Source organism: Danio rerio, chromosome 15 (genome assembly GCF_052040795.2).
Source record: "Danio rerio strain M-AB ecotype USA chromosome 15, GRCz13ab, whole genome shotgun sequence".
Lineage (NCBI taxonomy): Eukaryota > Metazoa > Chordata > Actinopteri > Cypriniformes > Danionidae > Danio > Danio rerio.
In genome coordinates, this window is record NC_141035.1 from 48627501 (window position 1) to 48632500 (window position 5000).

General features: G+C 41.4%; 1 protein-coding gene and 1 long non-coding RNA gene across 3 annotated transcripts in view; one reads left to right on the forward strand and one right to left on the reverse strand.

Annotated features, from left to right (window-relative positions):
* LOC147833781 (uncharacterized) overlaps positions 1-5000 on the reverse strand; it is a 290137-nt gene that overhangs the window by 133008 nt on the left and 152129 nt on the right. The window contains exon 4 of the long non-coding RNA XR_015509974.1: positions 4726-5000. This exon is cut by the window's right edge and continues 855 nt beyond it. This is a non-coding gene — a long non-coding RNA (uncharacterized LOC147833781). The remainder of the gene's footprint in view (positions 1-4725) is intronic.
* The window catches only part of dgkd (diacylglycerol kinase delta), an 82051-nt gene that overhangs the window by 23806 nt on the left and 53245 nt on the right, over positions 1-5000 (forward strand). The window lies entirely within an intron of this gene.

The window sequence follows — 5000 nt, forward strand, 5'->3', positions numbered from 1 at the left end:
AGAAACGTTAACTGACCCAGCCAAGGCTTGAAACAGCAATCTTGTCGCTGTAAGGCGACAGCACTACCTACTGCGCCACCGCGTCGCCTAATTTTATTTTTACATTTTTTATATATTATTATTCATTATTTCTGTTTTTTCAGTAAAACATTATTAGAGTTATTTAGAATAAAACATATAAGAGATTTAAAAATATATTAGTTTTGGTCGTTGTGAATATGTAAAGTCAAACCTGTTTCAAATGGAAATTCTGTCTTATTTTATGGTGAAATGTTAAACGAATTGTAATGGAATCAGAGGCAGATGTGGAGATGTGGAGTCACATCCTTTTCCTCCAAGCTGATTCATGAAGTTCTGCTGTGTGATTGTTGTTGTTTTAGTCATTGGGTTTGGTTTTGGTTTTGATAACTCTCCTGTAATCATTATAAATAGATTTATATGTTAATAAAGTGTTCTGGCTTATTTTAGATGTGTGTGTGTGTGTGTGTGTGTGTGTGTGTGTGTGTGTGTGTGCGTGCGTGCGTGCGTGCGTGCGTGCGTGCGTGCGTGCGTGCGTGCTTTGGACATTGTGTCCAGAGTGTGTGTTTTGGACTTGGGCTTAGTATCAGTGGCGCCTGCAGCCGTACGGCTCTACGCATTGTGCGTATACCTACTATGAGAGGGCATGAATTATTGTCGCTTTTTGTTTATTTGTTTATTAATTAACATAATTTAAATCGATTATTAAACAGTACACACCACTATATAACGACAAAGCAAGAAAGAATGAGAATAAGGTGTGCGTTTGTGTGTTTTAAAGTGTGTGTGTACTTGCATGCAGGGCCGGCCCGTGGCATAGGCAGTATAGGCAAATGCTAAGGGCGCTGTACATCCAGGGGGCGCCAGAAATGAGTGCGGTTAAAGGCTGATTTATACTTCTGCGTCAAACGCCGGCGTATGCTACGGCGCTGACGCATAGCCCTTCGCCGTGGCCATCGCCGTCACTGACGTGCACCTCTCAAAAAATGTAACTACACGTCGCAACGACGCGTAGCGTAAGCTCTGTGATTGGTCGGCTTGGTAGCGCTGACGAGTCTGGGCGGGACCGAGAGCCGCACGAGCGATTGTTTACAAGTGTGGAGTCCCGTGAAGGAGCTCCGGATGGAAAGTTTTGTTTTGTGTTCACATCATAGTTTAAGTTGTTGCACGTCCGCCGGTTCCTGCCTCAAAATGAGCGCGTTTGAGCCACTTGTACATCCCGGAAGTGTTCAGAATAGCAAAACAGAAGCGAAGAAACTCGACACTGAGGAACATTTACACCTCACTGCCCACTAGCGTTTCGGAAGTGTTAATGCAGACCGACAGAGACAGCGCGCAGAAGTATAAATGCACAGCCACGCGCGTTGCATGCGCCGTGGGTTACGCCGGTCACCTGACGCAGAAGGATAAATCAGGCTTAAGTTGGTTTTGTTTTCAATATTCCTGACACACATTCAGTGATAGATGGCAATAACTCAAAAACCTCTTACCCTAAAAAGATCTTAAGTGTGTTTCCTACACAAAGACAAAGCTGGTTATGTTTCACAGCTGCCTTTTAATTTTTCGCTCGAGCACTGCTCCGTTTAGCCTGGGATATGCGTTTAGCTGGGAGAGCTTAAGGGACCGTCCGTCGGAAAAGTGCTTCTTTTTTTTTTTTTTTTGCTCTATCCTGCTTGTTTTATTTTAAACACAACTCATTGTCTCTTAAATGAGCACAACAGTTACTAAAGTAGTCGAATGCTTTATTCATTCATTCACTATAGATCTGTGCATTCTTACATGAACACCTCTGTTATCAAACAAAACACAATAAGAGATTCATTTGCTGCTCTTCACTAAATAACTATAGTAACTTTAATCAATATACAAATACAATTAAAAGCTAAATAGATTTTATAGCTTTATTTAATTTCTGTATGGGCCATTGATTTTAATAGGTTAAACCTTTTATTTTATTGTCAATATTTTCTATTGTTTGCTATGTATTCTATCATTTGAAGCTATTTGTTGTCCCATATTTTAACATCCCGTTGATAGATATGACATAACATTGCTAATCATTAAATAGCTATAGTGCTATCTGTTAGTTTTAACGTCAGCTAATGTTATGGAAGGGCATAGATGTTTTGGAAAATAGTAATAGTAATGTAACTACCCCATCATTCCTTCCTCAAGCAAATGTGTAAATGTTAGAGCTATTCAGCAATAATATTAATTGCATTGGCATATTTATCTGACATTTTCCCAGCTTGTAGTAGTCGATCAAAAAGCTGGTTAGTTTCTTATGACTGTACACTAGCAGTGGAATCTACTGCGATGTGATGGGGCGCCACCTGAAATCTTGCCCAGGGCGCCAAATTGGTTAGGGCCGGGCCTGCTTGCATGGTGGGAGATGGGTAAAGAAATGTATTGGCTTTAGTTTTGCTGGCGATTTTTCCGCACACTGAAAATGACAAGACAGATGGCTATTGTTTAAAACAAGGTTCAAAATGAGTAAACACTCTTTTAAACAGATAAACTTTATTAAGATATATGCCAAAAGGCTTAAAACTAATGAGACTAAGGCCGTACTCACACTAGGTACAGTTGCCTCGAACCGGGCCAAAGCACGCTTGTCCCCCCCTCCCGTCTCCCCCGACGGCCCGCGCTCACACCATATCGGGCCTCGGCACGCTTACGTCATCGCTGCTGCTCTGTTCAGTGAGAAGCGCTCTCTATGGCAAGCCTTTTTAGCATTTAAATCTTTGTTCTGACTCCATAAATATATTTGGAGATATCTCTAATTATATTTTGACTAGTCATAATTATAATTCGACTAGTCAGAATGACAATTAGAGATTTGTGCAATTACAATTGCAAATATATTATGACTAGTCATATTCCTCCATTGACTTCCATTGAAAAATATTTGCAGATATCTCTAAATGAGTTTTGACTCGTCAAAAATCCAATTCAAGATATCTACAACTGTAATTCGACTATTAGTAAATTAATTAGAGATATCTTCAAATATATTTGTAAATATCTCTAAATATGTATTATGACTAGTAAAAACTCAGTTAGAGATATCTCTAATTACAATTGTGACGAGTCAAAACTCATTTAGAGATATCTGCAAATATTTTTCAATGGAAGTCAATGGAGGAATATGACTAGTCATAATATATTTGCAGATATCTCCAATCTGATTTCGTACTAGTACAATTGTAATTGCAGATATCTCTAATTGTCATTCTGACTAGTCGAATTATAATTATGACAAGTCAAAATATAATTAGAGATATCTTTAAATATATTTATGGATAGTCAGAACAAGGTTTAAATGCTAAAACGGCTTGCCATACGCTCTCACCCAGTAGCACAGTGGAGATTTCTCTAGTTATATCGTTTCAGTCGTTTGTTTTGCAGTGACATGCAGTCAAATATTTCGCCAAACAGTCCTTAGGGATGCGGGGACACGCAGTCAGATATTTTGCCGAACAGATCCGCCACTTTTGGCGCTCATAAACAATCATAAAGCTCTCGTGCTGCAGGAATGAGGAGGTCTGCTGAAGGCGCGCAGCTGACGTGCAGTGAGAGGTTTGCGTCTTTAATAAACTACGGCAGTTTGCGTTCACTGAACAGTAAGAATGACTAATAAATACATATGAAACAGTCCCTTAAAAGTCACGTCTCGCTTTCAGTTTCAGGCTTTGGCGCGTTTTGCACTCACACACAAGCGTACCGCGCCAAAGCCCAAGTGATCCGCGCTCAGGCACACCTCTTCCAACCGGGGCAGGGCCGGCCAAGTGAACCGTGCTTGAGCCCGATTCAGCGCACTCACACTTCTCAAACGATCCGGGAAACGGGCCTGGGCACGGTACGGATGGCATAGTGTGAGTAGGGCCAAATATTGCTTCCACACTTGGGATGAAGACCGCAGTCTCATCAGCACCTCAGCCAGGGGAACTCCAGGCAACAGAGAAATACTGGGAAATCTCTGTAGACTGATGGCATTTCATGTCGTTCAGCCTTATAATCTTAAAATGTCAGCAAAATCAGCTGTTTTGTCATCACTTTAGACATTACGCTAGAGAATCATTCATACACTAGCTCTAAAGCGATGTTGGTGAATAAGCAATGGTTTCTGCTGTTCTGATGGCAGCTGCAGATGTGAATGAACGGCGGAAGAAAGTAGTTCCTCATATAAAAGGGTTTTGAGACTCTCCGTGTTTGATTTTTTTTTTTATACACACGATTATGCTGTTGAACTATTGTATAAACGCAATATCACACTCATAGCATTGCAATATGGCTGTATATCAGCACTGCTGGGGGACTAAGGCACTCGGCCTGCAGCCTCAAGCCAACTCACGCCTTCCACCAGTGTCGATATATAGCCATATCACATTGCTATGAGTGTGGTATCGCTCACACACATTTCGACACAGTTCGACGGCACAATCTTGTATATAAAAAGGAAAATCAAACACGGAGAGTCTAAAACCCTTTTGTGTTAGGAACTACTTTCTTCCACCATTCATTCACATCTGCAGCTGACATCAGAACAGCAGAAGCCGATACTAATTCACCAACATAATTTTAGGGCTAGTCTTTTCCAACCCATCACTGGAAAACATCCATACACACTCATTCACACACATACATTATAGCCAATTTAGTTAATCAATTCACCTATTGCGCATGTGTTTGGACTGTGGGGTAAACCCATAGACTGTAAAATATATGGACGTAGTGTCCATGACGTCACACATAGGTTTCTGAAGAGCGCAAAAGAAGCCACAAGTAGGCGCGGCAAACCGTCGCCATTTTGTTCGCGCGTCATCACAGTCACTGCAGGATACCAAATAAGGGCAGAGAGGCGGAGAGTGGGCGGAGCTACAGACACTGCTGGCATTTTGCTTGGACCTGGCTCAGACACACTTTACTTTGGGAGAACGTTTAATACTTTATCACCTGCGACTCGTTTGTGTTCTGACCAC